The sequence below is a fragment of the Peromyscus maniculatus genome, chromosome 21 (assembly GCF_049852395.1).
Source record: "Peromyscus maniculatus bairdii isolate BWxNUB_F1_BW_parent chromosome 21, HU_Pman_BW_mat_3.1, whole genome shotgun sequence".
NCBI classification, from domain to species: domain Eukaryota; kingdom Metazoa; phylum Chordata; class Mammalia; order Rodentia; family Cricetidae; genus Peromyscus; species Peromyscus maniculatus.
The window spans coordinates 32,291,229-32,312,170 of NC_134872.1; the positions used below are offsets into that span (position 1 = coordinate 32,291,229).

General features: G+C 42.8%; 1 long non-coding RNA gene across 1 annotated transcript; it reads left to right on the forward strand.

Moving 5' to 3' along the window:
- Positions 1-17,715: 17,715 nt before the first annotated feature.
- On the forward strand, positions 17,716-20,437 carry LOC143270019 (uncharacterized). Its single transcript, XR_013046859.1, has 3 exons — positions 17,716-17,938; positions 18,640-18,725; positions 19,967-20,437. It is a non-coding gene; the product is annotated as an uncharacterized LOC143270019 (long non-coding RNA).
- Positions 20,438-20,942: the final 505 nt, after the last annotated feature.

A 20,942-nucleotide genomic window follows, 5' to 3' on the forward strand; every position in this document is an offset into this window, starting at 1 on the left:
GACTTTGAAATGTGTAACAGGTACTTGTGATACTGAGGGAGATTAAAAGCCAGCACGTGTTTAGGTGTGCTAATAGACATCACAAGATAGTCGTTTGTCCCTACTGCCTTTTGGAATTTGGGGAAAAGGAGTTTCTTTTGGGCCTGACAGAGAACTTTCAGTTTGTTTCTGTCAAGCTGTGGATTGAACCAGGGGCCTTGTGTATCTGTGTGTCATAACCAAGGGCTCTATTGCTGAGCCGCATACCCAAACTTGCAAATGGGATCTTTTGAACCAGGCAAGTTGAATTGCACATTATAAAGTGCCTCTATTGTACCAGTGATCAGGAAAGACATAGCATGAGGGTGTGATGGAGTATTTCAGTGAGATAAAAGAAACATTTACAGATACTGGAGAAGCCAGACAATTGAAGCTGAAACAGTAACACTGAATGGCCAGAAAATTATATCCTTCTACATCACCCTGTTACAATGTCAATGCTGCAGTACTTAGGAGCTGTTGTCCTTTGTATTTACAGACAAAGGAATTGAAACTTGACAAGAAGGGAGTAGATTAAGGCAACAATTTAGGCAAGATGGAATCATCCCAGAGCCAATGCTTGTTTGACTATTTTCCTGGGTCATTTCCCCAGGCAGTAACTATATCATTCTCATACTCACAGCTTCTTGGTTATTGTCATTGGCGTTGTGTTTAGGATTTTGCAAATGCTTCTGTCTTACATGTTTAGCTTGTGGATAGAGGTACCTTATGCATCAAAATCATTGTTCTTTCTTTGGCAAGAAAGAGTTTGGGAGACACTTAATGATTATTTGTTTGTCTTTTATCTTTTCTCTAAGACCCAGTCACAAATTTCTTATGGATAAGGACAATGTCTTATTCCTGATAACTACTACCTGAAAAATCTGAACTTGGTAGTTCTTTATGAATGAATAAATTTTGAGAAGGAATTTTTGTCAAGAATTACTGAAAAGGATTTTTTAAGTATCTACCTTAAGTGAAGAGAATTATTTAATTCTCTTAATTAAATTATTTAATGCCTTCTGTTGTTGACCTAAAGCAACTCAGGGAGGAAAGGGTTTATTTTATCTTGTACTTCCCGTTGACACTTTATTACTAGGAGAAGTTGGGGCAGGAACTCAAGCAGAGCAGGAACATGGAGGCAGGAACAGAAGCAGAAACCGAGGAGGAATGCTACTTACTGGCTTGCTCTCTAGGACTTGCTCAGCTGGCTTTCTCAAATTATCCAGAACCACCTGCCCAGGTACAGTACCATGGCTGGTGAGCTAGACCTGCCTCAACAATCATTCATCAAGAAAATGTACTACAGACTTGCCTATAGGCAACTCTTATGCAAGCATGTAGTCAGCTGAGAGGCTCTCTTCACACATGAGTCTAGTTTTTGTCAAGTTGACAGATCTAACCAGGACAGATTCTTTGGTCTCTTTTGTGATATTTAAAATACTTTCAGATTTGATCCATGCTATTCATTTGCATCTGGTGGTAAAGGAGACAACTCCCCTAGCATTTAAATATTAAGTGACAATTTTCCAAGGCAAAGAGGCTTGTTTTGTAAGTTAGTCTAGACCTTTCACCACTGATAACATTTCAAATTAAAAATTGCAGTGAGGCTAGAGATAACTGAGCGAGCAGCTACATGCACGTAGCTGTTGGGGAATATACGATACACTGTGAACCCTGAGTTTGCATTTGCGTTAATTAAATAAAATTAACCCTAGGTCAGGAAGCTTTATTAGCAACTGGTTGACAGAAAGTAATCATAGAGCATTAGAGGACATTCAGGAGAGATAGAGAGAGACAGGAAGTCACAGGGAGGGATTTGGAGTGGCACAGCATTTTCTCGTTTGGGGTCTTCTGTGGATACCGGCAAGGAGAGAGGGTTAGCTAGTTGCTACTCAGTCTCTCTGAGCTCCCAGGTTTTTCACCCTAGGAATCTTTGAATCTCAAGTCTTATTCATAAATAGAACGATGGGGATTTAGTTAAAGCAACCTTTAGCAGCAGCAACAGAACCAGTGCCTTCGGGGAGCAGAATTCACACCAGGTTGCAGCCTGAGCAGCCAGGCCACTGCTAGAGAAGCAGGCCAGTAACTGCAGGTTTGCGATTGTTGGTTGAAATAGTAATAGATTAAGGAGCAGCCACTGTGCTGGGCTTAAAACAACACACAGCCCTGGGTTTGTTCTTTATCATCACATAAACCAAGTGCTATAATCCAACACTCAGGAAGTAAAGTGGGGAGGGCTAAGGTTCTGGGTCACATCAGCTACACAGTGAGTTTAAGGCTGGCCTGGGTTACACAAAACACACCTCAAAACAAAAATTTCTGACAGGTATAAATAACCTGCTTATGTGTACACAGAGAGATAAAGGGTTAGGGGAAGAGTGTATACCCTTCACTTTCCAGCACAGAGTTACATCTGTCTCCCAATTCTCCATGTATTCTCTTTTCTCTACAGAAAACTCATCTATTTTTTCAGCAGGATGGAATAAATCAATGTTTCTCAACCTGTGGGTTGCGATCCCTTTGCAATTGAATGATCCTTTCACAGGGGTTACCTAAGACCATTGGAATACACAGTTATTTTTATTACTATTCATGACAGTAGCAAAATTTGAGTCATAAAGTAGCAACAAAAATAATTTTATGGTTGAGGGTCACCGCAACATGAGAACTGTATTAAAGGGTCACAGCATTAAGAAGGTTGAGAACCACTGGAATAAATGTTTCTAAGATTCAGTTAAGTATCCCAGCAGCCGTACAGCAGGAAAACTAGCCTCTATCTGTAGAGGTTTAACATGCATAAAACTGCCAAAATAATACCATAAATATTTACATATATAAAAATACATGCACACATGTGTATATGCATGCATACATGAACACAGAGTTTTACAATACTACTGAGGCTTGATGTCATGGAAACATTACATTAACAGAAGCTTCAATTTTGAGCAACAAGGCTCTTTCATTTCTACACATTCATGAAAGAAGGGTTATGTGTGATACCATCAGTACCTGGTGGAGATCTGATCTGGTGGCAGTGTTCTATCAATAAAAGCACAACTTGGTCCTGTTTGTCACCCAGTATGTGTTGGTAAAGTTGGACAACCTGGATGGCTCCTTCCCAATCCTGCCCCTACCATTCTGGCACATAAGGGATCCTTGGCAAACAGGATGTTACCGTTTGCTTCATTCCAGTCAAAGGTTAAGTGGTAGTTCTGGGGAAAGCATCTCCTTGTGTATTAATGACTACAGAGAACTGGTCCTGTGGAATACGGTGATAGGCATGGGTCAGCCCACACCAGAACGACAGCTACAGTGACATGCTCATCCAGAGCTAATCCACTTCATCGTACTGCAAGCTCTCTCTCCCTCAGCACAACTTCATTATAACCACCCTACTCCTGAAATATTTTAAATAAAACCTTAACAGGTTTCTATTAAACTTGATAATGACATAATATGTTTCCATTAATTCTTTCATCTCTGCTCACGGCCGCAACTCATTTAATGTGTGTTATTGAAAATGCACAACTAATGATAACTTGTTTTCCTTCGAGGGCTTAGATTTCATGGCATTAAGTCAGAGATTATTTTCTCCCCTGGGTCAGTCTAGGCTAAGAATATTTTCAACAATGAAAATCATATTAATTAGAAAAAATAGGCCAATTTTCCTTTTTGCCACCCAAACATCTCTGAACAGAGTGGTGCAGCACTTAAGGATCCGCGTGTGAACGCAGTAGAGACAGCTGTGCTTATCTGGGAGGTGCCTCCAGCAAGGCAGAGTCTCTGCACTGAAACTAGCAAAGCAGTGTGGAAAAGACTGGAAGCTGGAGGCTGGGAAGTCGCCTGGGCTTTCTAGATTAACTACTTATGTTTCTACTGCTGTGATAAAAAACCATGACCGAGGCAATGTGTAGACAAAAGAATTTATTTGGGCTCGCAGTTCCAGAGAGTTAGAGTCCATGACAGCAGAGCAGAGGCCTGGCAGCGGGAGCAGGAAGCTGAGGACTCAATCCTAAAGCACAAGCACAAAGCAGTAGAGCAGTCTAGAAAAGGTGTCCTTAAACTCTCAAAGCCTACCCCCAGTGACATGCCTCCTCCAGCAAAACGACACCTACAACCCTTCCCACCCCCATCCCCAACAAAGTGCTGGAGGACCAAGCATTCAAATGTCTGAGACTATGGCGGGGGGGGGGGGGGGGTGTCTTATTCTAACCACCACAGAAAAGAAATAATCAAGAATGGACCGATGCTCTTGACTGGGCCTCTCCAGGGAGGAGAGAAGAAACAAATATTTACCTTGAAAAGACGCAGTGAGAGTCAAAAAAGGTCAAGGCAGCACTTGGAGAGTCAGCAGCAGTGGAGAGAAAACTGGATTGGTGAACAGCAGTAGGAACCAACACCCTCCTGATCACCAACATCTAGATCAAAAGGACGGGCAGCCAGAGAGACAGTGAGCTCTCAGGAAAGCCTGCTGAGCATATGCTAATGGGGCATCTATTCACACCATTTCTCCACCAACAAGTGCTTCACCAGATCACCTCAAGAAGATGTGGGGAGAAAGAAGAGCAATGCAGATACAGGGTTTGAGATAAACAAAACAAAAAGATGCCTATAAAAGGAGCACCTTAGACACAGGAGACTGAGTGGCATGAACACAGTGGATACTGTAGGTGCACACAGCAGAGCACTCACCAGAGAAGAGGAATGAAAAAAAAACAAGAAGGGGAAATGTATATTCATAGATGTGCATATACCCATTTGAGATTGCATTTTTTATAAAATAGACATCAATTTTAGCATAAGGGAATACATATGATAGATTGTAGCTAGAGGGCTTCTCTCCAGGTTCCCCAAGCCCCGCAGTCCCACAATCCACTTATAAAATAATCACTCAGACGCTTATATCACTTATAAACTGTATGGCCGTGGCAGGCTTCTTGCTAACTGTTCTTATAGCTTAAATTAATCCATTTCCATAAATCTATACCTTGCCACGTGGCTGGTGGCTTACCGGCGTCTTCACATGCTGCTGGTCATGGCGGCAGCTGGCAGTGTCTCTCCGCCTCAGCCTTCCGCTTCCCAGAATTCTCCTCTCTCCTTGTCCCACCTACTTCCTGCCTAGCCACTGGCCAATCAGTGTTTTATTTGATATACAGACCATCCCACAGCAATAGATGTGGACATATAATTGCACAAAGCCCTTGAGAAGCAAAGAGAAGGGTGTAAGCCAGCACAGCCTGTCAAGAGGTGGCAGAAAAATGTCAGGCATGCATGCACATGCATGCACATGTGCCCATGCACACCCCCTTACACTCACTCACATGCCTACCACTGTAAACAAGATAGATTGCACAATATAAATATAGGTACACAAGTATGGGTGTGAAGAAATGCCCTTTGGAAGCCCTTGACTGAGGTTGTCTTAAGAGGTGGGATACCATGACTTCACTCTCTTCCTTATACATTCCTGGCATTGCCTGAATATCGGATAGTTCACAAATGGCATATGAATAATCATATAATATTTGCATAATTGGAGAAAACAAGTCTATTTACACTGAAAAAGTCTTGCCTCTGAATTAGCATGATTTCAAAGCCCCAAGGAAGCTGGTGCTAAATGCAGCACACAGCTAGGTCACTCTTATTTACCAACAGTCCCTTCAGTTTCAGAACACGCTCCATCTCTACCCAATCCCCTCCACTAAAGCTCACCAATTTTATTAATACCAGTATTTCTCTCTACATGAAATTCTTTATATTCTGAAAAGAAGTGTGTGTGTGTACACATATGAGTAAATATACCCATAATACCCCTTGCTCAACACAATCATTAGACCATCCTAGCACGCTCCTTTCTGCCCCCCCCCCCCCCCCCCGCCTCCCTCCCTCCCCTGCACCCCTGCTCCTCCCTCATTATGTCTTTCTTGGGGTTGTTGATATGGCATCACTCTTTGGGCCAACAGAAGTATCTTAAACTCCCAGCTATTGCTCTTTAAACACAATCTTTATCTCAATTTTACTGACTTTTCAGACACTTCTTGATATCGTCACAATCACCACTTACGGCACTTTGAGCGAGCTGTCCCCATAATCTCAGGGATTTGAACACTCAATTCGTGTGGCACTATTTGGGGAGGCTTATAAGGTGTGTCCTTGGCTGGTTAAAAAAAAGTGTCACTGAAGTTGAGCCTTGAGATTTCAAAGCAAGTTCCCAGTTTGCTCTCTCTAGTTGATGTCCGTGGTCCAACCCAGGAGCCTTCAGCTTCCTTCTCTCTCGCCTGCCATGCCTTTGCTCCACCATCATGGATGCCAAACCTCGACTGTAAGCTCAAACAAACTCTTCTGCAAGCTGCCTTGCTCATGGTGTTTCATCACAGCAAGAGAAAGGTGAGAGGCGTTTTCCTTGCGTGTACATGCATCTTCTCTTTCAGGAGTGTCGGTGATCGAATTATGTCTCCTCAAAACTCCTCTACTAAAGCACCGGCTCCTACTACCTCAGAATGTGGCTGCATTTGGAACTGGGCCTCTAAGGGGGTGGTTAGGTGAAAGTGAGATTTTAAGATAGGTCCTAACCAGACCTGATTGGCTTCCCCTTGACCCGTCTCTCTACATTCTGGTGTTTTCTGTCTGTTCCTTTGTTTTGTTTCTCCTTCCTCCATGATTTTCGGTATAAAAAGGGGTTATGGATCAGTCTGAACGCCTGTTTGTTCTTTGCTTCTTGCCTCTGGAATGCTCCTAGTGCACATGCTCCTGTGGGTTGCATGATGCTCCATCTCCAGCAGGTGGCAGCACTGCTTTTTTTAATTTGGAAATATTTTTTTATTTAATTTTATTTTACAATATAATTTAGTTCTACATATCGGCCACAGATTCCCTTGTTCTCCCCCCTCCCGGCCCCCTCCCCTTCCCCCCAGCCCACCCCCCATTCCCATCTCCTCCAGGGCAAAGCCTCCCCAGAGGACTGAGATCAACCTGCTAGACTCAGTCCAAGCAGGTCCAGTCCCCTCCTCCCAGGCTGAGCCAAGTGTCCCTGCATAAGCCCCAGGTTTCAAACAGCCAACTCATGCAATGAGCGCAGGACTCGGTACCACTGCCTGGATGCCTCCCAAACAGAACAAACCAATCAACTGTCTCACGTATTCAGAGGGCCTGATCCAGTTGGGGGCCCCTCAGCCATTGATTCATAGTTCATGTGTTTCCATTCATTTGGCTATTTGTCCCTGTGCTTTATCCAACCTTGGTTTCGACAATTCTCGCTCATATAAACCCTCCTCTTTCTCACTAATTGGACTCCTGGAGCTGCACCCAGGGCCTAGCCGTGGATCTCTGCATCCAGTTCCCTCAGCCATTGGATGGGGTTTCTAGCATGACAATTAGGGTGTTTGGCCATCCTATCACCAGAGTAGGTCAGTTCGGGCTGTCTCTCGACCATTGTCAGCAGTCTATTGTGGGGGTATCTTTGCTTTTATAAGCTCACATCCACACAAGGCACAGAAGACCTAGTGGATGTGTGATGGCTGCTCACAGGAAATGGATGAGCAAGCTCATGAGCCACATATGTGAAAAAAATGCAGCATGCATGGAGATAAATGGAGCTTGCCGAATGTTGTTTAGTCTAAATTCCAAGTTACTGAACAATATGGAGTCAGGTTGGATAACACCAGTGAGTGCCCAGACAGGAAAGGTTTTTCATTTTGAAAACTATTGTCAGAATATTCCCAGGCTTCCCCGTTTCATGAAAGGCATTTTAGGTCTTATCTTTAAAACTTCTGAGAAATACAATGCTAGAAACTGAGTTTGTAAAATTCCTATAAAGAATAATGTACTTCATAAAAAAATAAGGTATAAAACATAAAATATGACATGCTTTGTACCAAGAAATTTTTGTAACTGTCATGGGTGCCAAGGGGACCCAGGTGATGGTGAGCTTGGATTAAAATGAAGTCAAGCTCCCACATTGCAAGATGTGCAGTTTGCCTAATGAGAGATTAGTAGAGCTTCTGGGAAAGATAGAAGTCTTTCATAAAGAGACAGCCTCATCGTATTTATCATAAAGAGTCACCTGAGCTTAGAGGTAGTACACAAAGCCCACAGCTATGTGCTCAAAAGCCACATGAGAAGGACAGAGCAGGACCCAAAACTGCTCCCCCTCCAGCCACAGTGTCTCCCTCTTGGGTTTTCTGTCACCAGGCCAAGGAAATATAGCCTTCTGTTGGATGGACATCTGCAGTAATGATTCTGTCCCATGCAAAGAAAAGGTCTCAACAGATAAGAAAATATCCACAAAAATTAAGTGGTTCATTTGTAGCTGAAGGTTTCCTGTTCCTGCCTGGCTCCTGTGGCCCTACGGCTGCTTGGACCCAAGTAAACACACAGAGGCTTGTACTAATTAAAACTGTTTGGCCATTAGCTCAGGCTAACTATTAACTAGCTCTTACACTTAAATTAACCCATAATTCTTACCTATGTTTAGCCACGTGGCTTGGTACCTTTTCTCAGTTCTGCTTTCACATCTTACTTCCTCTGTATCTGGTTGGTGACTCCTGACTCAGCCTTCCTGTTCCCAAAATTCTCCTCTCTCTTGTCCCAACTATACTTCTTGCTTGGCTACTAGCCAATCAACATTTTCTTTATTAACCAATCAGAGCAACACATTCACAGCATAGAGAGTGATATCCACAGCACCCATTTATTTGTTTGTTTGTTTGCTTGCTTGGTTGCTTGCTTATTTATTTATTCCACAAGTATTTAGTCAGTGCTTGTATTATTCTGGAAGCTTCCAGGAGCTAAATAAACACAGAGACCATGTAACATGCCCCCACCATTCTGCACCTCATCATAAGAGCATGAAACCCAAGAAAATGGTCAATACAATCAGAAAGATAACTCTGCAAGAGCAACATGTGTTCTGAACCACTGAGCCAACTCTCCAGCTCAGAAAGATAACTCTGATGTGTTCATTTTAAAGACTTCTGACTTGTCCTTAGCTCCACCAGAGGCATTGTGCTGCATATCCCTATGGGATATCTAACACATTCCCAATTTCTCTATATACCACCCAAAGGCCTCACTGAACAGAGCTGTTGGGTGTTGTTGCATGGACTATTTATTCACTGTGCAGCTTCAGGGCATGTCATTCATAGAACCTGGCTTACCAAAGAGGCAAAGAAAAAAGAGTAAATGTCTGAACATGAGAATGAAGACAAAGATGCATTAGCATGAAGCAGAGAGGACTCTATTTGTCTCATGAATTTCTATTGGACATCTATGATGTAACAGAGGTGATCAGCACTCTGGCCGTTCAACTCCATCATCCCTCCCATAGACATTCAACTTCTCTTTCTCAACAGCCTGCTTTTCCCAACTTGTTAGGACCCAAAATTTCAGCACATATCCCTAGCAGGAAATCTAGGGATCTTAAACAGAAAGTACTAAAAGGTTGGTGATAGCAGTCACCAATGTTATATTGGTACCAGCAGCTGGTAACTTGGGAAATTGGCAATTCCAGGAACTTCTCCAGAGAATGACTGCCTCTGGGAGGTGCCTGTGAGAGTAGTCTCTGGAAGCAAATCTCCAGAGATAAAGTGTTTTTCTTTCTGTGTGTTTTATCACCATTAAGCTTCTCATCCATCTTGGCTCTGCTTGTGATCCAGCATAGATGGGGCCAATGACCTCCAGGCCTCATCCCTAATGCACAGCTATTGGCAGCTGGTAGTTGTTGGAGGATGGAGATTCATTCTTCGTTGAGATGTGACCACTGGGAGTTTTCCCACACTCATGCATGTATGGGCAAAACTAAACAGACTTAGTGGGTTGTTCTTTTAAACAAAACTAAACAGACTTAGTGGGTTTGTTTTTTAAAGACATGAAGTTGGAAAGGGGGCCTGTTGAGAAGTTTGTGATAAGAACTGAAAGAGGGAAATAGGAGACGGTAGATATAATTGCATTTCATTATATACATGTATCAAATTATCAAAAATAAAGAGAAATTTAAAATAGCAATAAATAAGTAGTGTCTCTCTTTCCATGTGATTCTAGGTTCTAGCAAGCTGACATTTAGCACTGACCATCACACCCATGTTCTGAGAGGTTTGCAGCCAGTGTTAGTTGGCATTACGATTTTAGAGCCTGGGTCAATGGAGGACATTAGAGCAGGGACTATACAAAACTGTTCACTTCACGGTGGCTGTGAAGCAAAGACAGAAGTGGCTAGCATCTCAGTATTCCTTTTATAAGTGTGCCTTCATTGATCTAACTTCCTTTTACTAGGTCCTCCCTCCTAAAAAGTCCTACCCCCTGCCAGTAGCTCCCAGGCTGGGGACCAAGCTTTCAACACACGGGCCTTAAGAGGACATTCAAGTCATAAGCTATAACAAACATGAAGTTATCAAATGTCTCACAAAATTGACTAAATGCTATCCTGAAAGGGGAAACCAGAACAATTGAACAGGGCCAATGTCAATGGCATCGTAAAGTGGAAAAATACTGAGGCACAGGATTGGAAGCTCTCCTCCAGCTGTGTATCCACAATAGAAGACTGGTCCTAAAAGGCACTTGCCTTATTTTATATGCCAATAAAGCACCGATTACTTCTAACAAGTTCATTTCGGATGACAGCTCACATTATGTTCAAGTAATCATATAGCATTAGTGGTACATAATGTTTAGTTTGTGTCATTAAAAAAAAAAAAAGAAAGAAAGATAATGGGAGTCTTCTAAAACAGCCCTCTTGTAGCTTTCATTCTTATGGACACAATGATAATGATAAAAGACCCAAAGGCTAAAGGTGCTCCCTTTCATTGCAGGGTATCGAGTGCTCATCCAAAACCTAGACATCCATTATCATCCCGCAGTATTCTGCAGCAGGGCTCTGACACCCTGAGGAGGTACTCAGCTTCACAAGTCCACCCTGCTGACTCTTTGGAATGCATAGTCTTCTTGGCTGTGGCCATCCTGAATTGTGGTATATTTAGAAGCTCCTCTGCCTTCTCCCTATCAGATGCAAATAGCAGCTCTCCCCTCCTTATAACCATTGTTACCCAAGGTCCTCTGGGTTAGGGAGGGAGGAAGACAAGGGGCATGATTGTTTCTAGTGGAGAATGTGAGTAGAACCTCCTCTCTAGCACATGCCACAAACCCTTCCCAGAAGGAGTTTCCATGTGATCATTAGCGTTCATCTTCTCGGGTCAGTGCGATTGTCCCAGCTCTTCCAAAACAAAGGCTCTCATCTTCCCATCTGATAACTTGAAACTTCGGTACATCCCTGAATCCCTGTCACATCACAGTTAGATTTCATTATTTATGATATGAAACTTGGGGAGAAGGGAGACACTACTCTTGCTGAGATAGTCTTGGCAAAAGAGGAAATCTAGAGAGAGCACTGTTTTCTTGGGTACTTGAGAGAAAAAGAAGCTCTGAGATGGAGAACTCCCAGAGAGAACAGACTCATTCTTCTTTGCTACACACAGACTAAAAGCACACGATGGAGATAGCCCATGATACAACAGACAGTAAAGCTTGCTATTTTTAAATATTTTCAAGAATAATACCTAACACAGTAGTTCTAGCTTAGTTTCAGTCTAGACGTATTCATTTTGATAAAAATGGACAACAACAACAAAAAAAAAAAAAAAAACTTATCCTGAAATGTTTTATCTGAAGCTGAAATAACTCAGGAAAGTCAAATTAGCAGCAAATTTGGATAGTAATCTCTTAAGAATTTTTGAACCTTAAAGTGAGGAGAGTCTTAAAGGTGTTGATGACTCTGTAAAGTTACTTGTAGAAACCTTGCTTCATAGTGGGGATTTTTGTCCAGTTGGTTTTGCTTTTCATTTATCAGGGAAAGGTAAACTAAAATGTAAATACTTTGTGGCTGTTTTAAAAATTTTACTGTAAATTGTTTTTGTCAATTTTTCACATGAAAAAGAATAATGACATCATGGCAAGCCATGTATCTGACTTTAAAAGCCTTCATATGCTGTGTCCTCCACATGTTGAAATAGCTGTATTTTACAGTGAGGACTTCAAAGCCGAGAATGACTGTTTTTTTACATTTAAAGCTAGTGTGGGCCAGACAGTTCAGAGTCCGTGTCCCAACCACAATGTTAAATTGCCCAAGACTCAAGCTGGGTGTGTGTCTGTAGATAAGTAAGGACTGTGCCACCACTGACAGATAGAGAAAATAAGCCTGCTTTCATATTATCCACTTTTCCTTCCCCCACTGGCCCATTTTCAAGATGATAGCCCTCAGAGCAAGCTAATCTCAGACAGTTGAACACACAATTTTTCTCCTAAATTGACAGTCCCCTGATCCAGATCTATATGGAAGAGATGAAGCTGGTCCATTCACTGTCATGCTGGGGAAAACCCACTCTCTACACCCTTGTCTCTGGTGCTTTCTCTCAGACAGCAGCATCCCCTTAGAAGGCAATGCTCCCATGAATTTCCCTGTTTGCTCTTCTCTTTCAGCTACATTTAGCACCTCTCTTCCCCGACAGTACACTGTTGTGAGGGTCCTGAGTGACTCCTGCTTTTTGAGAAGACCTTCCTGTTCCTTCTAAAACAGACACACAGCCATCTCTTGGTACCCATGGAGAATGGCTTCCAGGCCCCACCCCCCACCCCCTGGATATGAAAGCTGTATATGTTCAAGTCCTAAAATAAACCAGCTTGATATTTCAAAGAACCCACACACAGCCTCCCATATACTTTAATTCACCTCTAGAGTGCTTAAATATTTACTATAAATGTGTAAATAGTTTTTATAATGCATCACTTAAGGAAGAAGAAGAAGAACTAATGCCTGGACATTTTATTTTATAAATTACTTCTATTATACAAGTTTGGTAAGTGTCAGACTCAGCAATCTGTCCTGCAGAGAATAAAAAAACATCTCTGTCATATTTCTAAATATTTTCAAGGTGTATTCTAAATCTTTCTAAATTGAAAACTCAATGTTTACATACTACAGAGTAGATTTTAATTTGATTTTTACTTTATCTCACTATTGTACTTAGATACTGGGATTGTTATTTTAAAGAACAACAAAAATCTAATTTCTCTGGTTAAGAATTAAAGTTTTTAACATGTTTTCATTTGATTAATGAGCAAAGTCTAAGTAATAAGACCCCCAAACTTAACAGAAGCAAACACTGAAAATGCAATGATGTACATGGGAATATATCCAAGTTGTCCTGATATTCACCATGTAGCCCAGGCTAGCCTCGGTATTTTAATATTCCTCCCTCAATTTCCAGAGTGCTGGGAATATATGCAGACCCCACCACATCTCATTTAATTTTTATTTTTAAGCAGTACCTCACCTATCATTTATGACCTAAAAAGTAAATTGATTTTTAAAAACACAGCATCGCCACCTAGTGTTCTGCATAAAAATTCTGGAATCATCTGGAACTAAGCAGAACATGATAAATACATATATGGATTTTAAAAAAAAAAAAGAAGAAGGGCTTTCACCATACAGTATGTTCTCCTGGAGTAGACTTCATATGTCAGTAAGTTTTCAAGTTAACATGATTATGTAAGTAAGTAGCCCAGGGAGTCTGCAAAGGCTGAAAATTTTTAAATGTACTTAATATGTGCCAACTGGAAATATTGTTTTCAGACTCCCTCTACAAATGGTGCATCCTACCTATAACCCTGGCTAGCATGAAATAGAAAATACAGCTAATGGGAATATATGGACCATCTTATACCACCCATACCTTTCATAGGCAAATTCACACCTCCAAGTCAAAGCGGAATTTGGAGGCCTAAGCTCATCAAAGGAAGGCCATCCAGGGATCTCACTGTGTGTACATTTTAATTATGGCTCACCAATGTCTACTGCTAAGTCAAGTCTGAATTCCCTCACTGGCTTCCTATACCCACATCTCCATCTTTGACACTAGAGTTCAAAAACAACAGACCTCTGAATGCAAGCAGAACCATGCATGGCAGAGGCCGTAGGGCAGGAGACAGGAGGAAGGGCTGGAACTGAACATTGTGGACAAGGGCTACCTAAGTACTCACTGTGGGGTTCCTCATTTACTTCCAAGCCCGTCAGAACAGAAAATAAGATGCTGTGCGTGGCCACTCAAGATAACTAGCTGTTCGCATTGAAAAAGTATAGACCTGGGGCAACCTGCTGACTCCAAATAAACAGTCTACCCTGTGAGGGCTGCTGCTCCAGATGGTTTATTATTCACATGCCAACCAACACTTGACTCTTCTAATGAGGACACCTAAGGTCAGGCAGAGATTTCCATCCTGTAAAATAATAGCGGTCTCTGCTTAGTGGAAAAAAAATGCATTCAAGATATGTACAATGTCTGAAATATTGTAGATGCAGACTATTTTTGCTTCAAAGACACATTTTACATTCATTCAGAGACACCTGTATTCATTGCCCTTAGGAAAACACCCCAAGAGCCTTTGTTGGCCCACAGGTTACCAGATGGCAGCTATTAGGTCAGAAGATCTTGCTTTGTAACAACATGCTGACCTTGAATGAAGCCGTTTAGGCAGATGGTGACTGAGACCAGAAAAGAATGAGCTCACAGGCTTCACCGAGCTCACAGACCAGATTGCACCATTGGCCCTATGCATCCTTGTTAAAGGTTTATTCAGTCAGTGCACATTTGTGCAGCTTATATTTTCTAAGCCATGTTCTTGTTAATAATACTTGGTGTTTAGGGAAAGTCTAATTCTCATATATTTCTGCCTTCTTCAGTGATTACTTCCATCCACCAAGAAGGTGATAAGAATCATCAGAAAACAAGTTGATATAGGTTCTTGGCCAGAAAATTCAAAGTTAAAGTTATTTGAAGAGAAAAAAAAAAAACATTATGTGAGTGTGCTGCACACAGCACTTCCATTGGGCTGACTGGTCTGGCTTTGGTCTCCCTACACCTCAGTACTCCTTTATACCTGGCTCTGAATTCTCTGCCACACATGCACACACACACACACACACACACACACACACACACACACACACACAAATGCATGTACACTCACATGCTATCTAGGAATATAAGAACCAGCTATATAATTTACAAGGTCCTGAGTAAATTGAAAATGAGAAACCCCTTGAAAATGCCACTAAGAATTTCAATCCATGATAGAAACACAACAGTAAGAGTGCATCATGTGACTCCACAGGCCCATGCATCCATGAAGCTAGCTTTGACCGTGTGGAATGCCACTACCCTCCAAAGAGGCCAACACCACATTTATTGTTTACCGATACACTCTTCTCAATGTCTGGGCTCCCAGCCCACTAGTAACACTGCCTCTCCCTGAACCTGGGGCCACAGCCATTCCTCTTCAGCTTCTCCCTGTCCTGATCTGCATCACTGATACCTGTCAGTCGCATTATTGCTGTTCCCACTCATTCATTGTATGTCGTCAACCAGAGCATGAATACCCTGGAGCCCAGGAATACGAAGTATTATTTATTTTGCACTCTGTAGAGTCTGCACTGAGCTACATTTCTGGTAAATACCTAGAAAATGATCCCTAATTGGACTGGGAAAAACTAAAAATACATTTCCAGATCTACAAAGCCTGAGATTCTGGTTTTTCTCATTCAAATGAGAAGAGTGTATCCATCTTCTGCTTTGCTTTGTGATCTGAATTTATTTCCCTATGCAAGTGGCCACTCAACAATAACTTGTGTGCCTGCCTGCCTGCTCTAGGCAAGGTATTATGATACTTAGATATTGGGAAAACAACAAAATAATGATAGAGAAAATACAAACAAACAAAAAACAGAACCCTGACCCTTACAAGGCTATAAATTCAGATGGGAACCTTGCTCAACAAAGTTTTGAAGCCTTTCCTTTTGGCAACAGGAGAGGGGACATCAAGATCAAAACTGCAGCCTGGTGACACTCAGGCTCATGAACAAGTATGTGTACACTCATATGCATGGACAATGCACAGTTATGTAAAAACTATTCAGGACTGGCTCCAGAGAGCCCACCAGACAGTAGAAGGGAGCGTCTAGGCCATGAAAGGCCATGGGTAACAAGGTCAAGACTGACCAGTAGAGGACTCCTCCAGAGCCCCTCAGGGGGCATCATTATCATAGAGTGAGTGCTCAGGTCTGTTTGGGATATTTTGGCACATTTCCCTTTGATTTGATTATTTTAATCTCTCTCCCAGAAGGTAACATAGTTGAAGTGTTTCACCAAATACCACATTTACTCCTGAAAACCTCTCAGAACATATTTTTGCTCTATCTTCTTAAGCACAAGAGATAAAATTCGCTTCACCATCTCTCTACCTCTGTGCCTGCACTGGTTATCCCACAGCTTGCTATAGTCATCCTCTAACCTGCTCACCCCAAAGGACCACACCTCTTTCCCTAGTGTTTACTGCCTTCAATGACTCTAAAGGGGAAGCTGGCTATTTCTGCACTAGCTAAGGGTAGCAAAGGGAGGAAAGAAATCTTCAGGGGTGTACACAGTACTAGGAGGATGTATCCCTATACTCTATATTTAGTCCATTCTGCATGGGCTGTCCCAAGAGCCTTGGTTCAGTGGACATGTTTTCCAATAGAAGAAATAAAAAGAATACCTTTCTTTTTAACCAACCCCCAGGCTAAAAGCAGAAAGTGAGAAATCTAGCAAAAAATGGCCATAGTCCTAGGACACAACCAAAGTAGTTGAGGGAGACTGCCAGCTACCATGTTTAGTGGCTCCCCTGCCTCAGCTCTTTCCAATGTGGCTTTGAGTTCCTCAGCAAAAAGGCCCTTGCACTGGGTGTGCTGTGGTTGATGGAATGGGACAGAATCAGTGCTGGGCTGGTTCTGAGTCCAGAGGCAGGAGTCCACACGTGACATGACTCCCTGTCTTAGAGGCCTGCCAGCTTCCATGTAAGCTAATGCAGATTCGCCTCTTAGAGCAGTGGTTCTAACATCACACATTTACATTACGATTCATAACAGTAGCAAAATTACAGTTATGAAGTAACCACGAAATAATTTTAAGGTTGGGGGAACATGGGGAACTATATCAAAGGGTCGCAGCATTAGGAAGGTTGAGAACCACTGTCCCAGGAGCTATATGAGCCCAGCTGAAACATGGTAGGAAAACCTACCACCAAGTGATCTGACTACAGTTAGAGGATTCAGCTCAGATGAGACCAGAAAATCCTCCTACCTGAGCTCAGCCAAGTGCTCAATCCTGTCCCAGTCATAAGCTAACTAGAAATATTTCCTTTTCAGCCACTAGATTCACTGATTCACTAGTAGCGCTTGGTTGTTTAATTTTATTTTCATTTTTTAAAATAGAGTCTCATTAGGCATGTAGTCAATGCCGGCTTTAAATTCTATGTAGCTCAGGCTGTCCTTGAACTGGTGGCAGTCCCCCCTGAGTATTGAGATTGCAGGTATGTGTCAACACATTCAATTTTCCCCTGCAGTTTATCAAGAATCTTCTTACCCAATCTGGTTCACACAATACGGTAGAGGGCATGATGGGAAGATGAATTCAATATGAAAGAGTGTGCGAACTGCAAATGCCCAGCTTAAATATTGTGACCATCATGTGCTAGCCTGCCCTCTTGTAAAGTACTATCAAGATAACACCAAGAATATCTTAATCACCTACCATCATTATATGACGACATCATAATGAAGCCTGTGCTTCATGTCAGGTGATGGAGGAATACGGCATGTGTTGCCTAGTGACAGGGCTTCCTTCTGAGAATGGTGTGGTTAGGCAATTTTGCTGTATGAACACCAGAGGTTGCGCTTACTTAAACTAAGTTGACGATCATGTCACCAGACATAATCTTTCGGGACAACCACCATTCATGCAGTGCGTTGTTGCTTTGTCAAGCCGTCATTATGCCGCGGGCAACGATACAATGCTACTTGTTTCTGCGCACTGAATGGATCGCGTTCCCCGTACGTGGAGCTCCAATTAATTTGTTTGTACTCACACAATACTAAGTCTTCATTAACAATCTGTCAGCTGTTGCTCTTTGTCTTGTGGCCTGCCTCCTTGGCAGACTTCCCACACCATTGTTCCTCTTTCCTTTTCCCGGCATGCCTTTCGTGCTCTGGAGCCACACTGCTCTGGGGTATGAGGTCTGCACAGCCAGGCTGGAGAGCTGGGGGTAGAAGGAAGAGGGACTACCTCTAAGCAGATCAACCACTAGCTACAACTAGGAAGGCTACCCAGACCTCAAAACACTTTCTAAACTGCAGTGTTCCTATTCACATTGAAGCACCCCCAGAGGCAGGCCTCTATTCATCACCTCCACGGGCTGGAAACCCCAGGCTCACAAATGTCATGCCTACTACAGATGGTAGGCCCTGCAGACCACAGCTTGAAGTCAAACCCTAACCCTGTCCAAATTCCAGGATCCCAGGGCACCCCACCTTCAGAAGACAGACTCCATGGGTAATTCATTCCTTCATCATTTGGGAGCTTCCTTTGCCCTTTGCTTTCTGTTTTTAAACTTCCCACCAATAAACCATTAACAACAAAGCAAAACAAACGGTTCTCCTCTGAATCTGGCTGGTGCCTAATTCAGTTTTGCCACAAGTGATTAAGAAATGATAAATCTGTGTCAGTATCAAGATTTTTTCCCCCTCTTCTCTAGAAATCCTCTCATTATCACAACCCAGCTGGATGGAGTGGGAAGCTACAGGCCACAGCCTTGAGTTCAAATTCTGCTCTCCCACTGAGGTATGGCTCTGTGCTGCAGGGCAGATGAGCTAAAGCAGAGGTTCCCAACCTTTCTAGTGCTGCAGCTCCTTAACACAGTTCCTCATGCTGTGGTGACCCCCAACCATAAGATTAGTTTCATTGCTACTTCATAACCGTAAATTTGCTACTGTTATGAACCATCATAATATCACTAGCTGGCATTTCCGATGGTCTTAGGTGACCCTTGCGAAAGGGTCAGTTGACCCACAAGGGGTCACGACCCACAGGATAAAAACCACCAGGCTAAGATTTGGTCAGGGCCTCTTCCAGAACTTGCTGATGAACAAAATCCTGCTGCAGAAACAATGTGAGAAAAGAATGTGTTCTTTCGACCTGTCGATTCATGTTAAATGAACCTGGGGTGATAAAAAGCAAGAGGCTGTCAGGCCAGCTCAATAATTCATAAACCTGACAAAAATTAAATAAATAAATGCTTCCTGTGTAAGTCACTTCAGAGTGTTCGAGAGCATCGGTCTCTTTCATCATTTGCAAGACTCCCAGGAATCTTTGGGATGTGCTCTGTTGCATGCAATTTACACCTCACTCTGTGAAAATCCCTGTTTCCTTTAGACCCTGTGTTACTGTATAGAGAAGGCTTTATGGTTGTGGTACCCTGAGGACCTGTGAATTTATAAATCTAGCAGAAGCAGATGGATCCCTGAGCACCTGTGATATATGCATGAGCTCCTTCCAGAGGACAGCCACTGGACGCAACTACAGATTGAATTGTGTCCCCCAAAAATCATATATTGAAGTTCCAGTCTCCAGTAACTTAGGATGGTTTGATTTGGAGATAGATCCTTTTAAGACTTGAGTAAGCTAAAATGATCTCCTTAGTGGGGTCCTAATCCACCCTGTCTGAAAGTTTGGATTCAGAAGGATGAACATGAAGAAAGTCCATATGGAGACACAGTGAGAGAAAAAGCCATGCTGAGGAGGCTGGGGCCTATGGGAAGACTTCTAGTCTCCCTAACATGAGGAAAATATCTTTGGTCAACGCCTGTCTGTGGCACTCTCTTAGGATAGCCTGGGCTAACTCATACAGACCCCACTGGGAAAGAGCAAGAAGAGAGGCTAGTTTCCCAAACCACATCTGCTTCTGAATCTGCCTGGCACTGACTTGGCATGGCATCAGCTGCACGATGCTGAGCTCATGCGTCAGACAAGCTAGCACACAGGCTACAGGTGTTAAATCTTCCTTTTCTCTCTCTTCTCTTTAGGAAGCATACTTGGGTACAACTATGGCTCCCACTGGTCAGAACTGAACTGCTGGAGGCCAGACTAAAGAGGAAGATATTGACAAAGGCCAAGAGAGACCCTATGGAGGCCATGGTGCCTGTCCAATGCTGGGTGCTGGGAAGTACTTGAGAGCGCTCTGATCACACAGTAAACAGACAGCACACGCCCTGTTAACAGATGACAGAAGAATCTTAGTCCATCCTGTGGTGTTACAATGGAATGGTGCAGACTGAATAGTGTATAACATAAATTTACTTCTCATGTCTCTAGGCATGGGAAGTAGTCCAATATGAGAACCCAAGGATAGAAGGGCTGGCCTCTGGTGAAAGGCATTCCTTGGCAGAAGGCAAGAGAGAAAAGAGGGACTGAATTTATAGTTTTCTAAGGAGCCCATCCATGGATATTAAACTTATAGGATCTTGAAATGACATTAATCCATTTGTGAAGGTGATGAAGGCCACAGTCTTCTGACTTCTATATGTGCACACGCGCGCGCGCGCGCACACACACACACACACGCACTTACACAAACACATACACATAACTAACTGATTAATGAGCCCACTCCCCAGCACTGCTGCATTACAGATCACATTTCCAATACAACACCTCATGGGGACAATTTCAAATCCTACCAACAAGGAATAGTTCTGAGGGTCTCTGTCTTAGTTAGGGTTTCTATGGCTGTGGTGAAACACCCTGACCTAAAAGCAAGTTAAGGGAGAAAGGGTTTATTTGGCTTACATATCACTGTTCATCATCAAAGGAAGTCAGGACAGGAACTCAAATAGATCAGGATCCTGGAGGCAGGAGATGATGCAGAGTCCATGGAGGGGTGCTGCTTACTGGCTTGTTCCCCTGGCTTGCTCAGCCTGCTTTCTTATAGAACCCAGGAACCACCAGCCCAGGGATGGCACCACACACAGTGGGCTGGGTCATCCTCCATCAATTACTGGT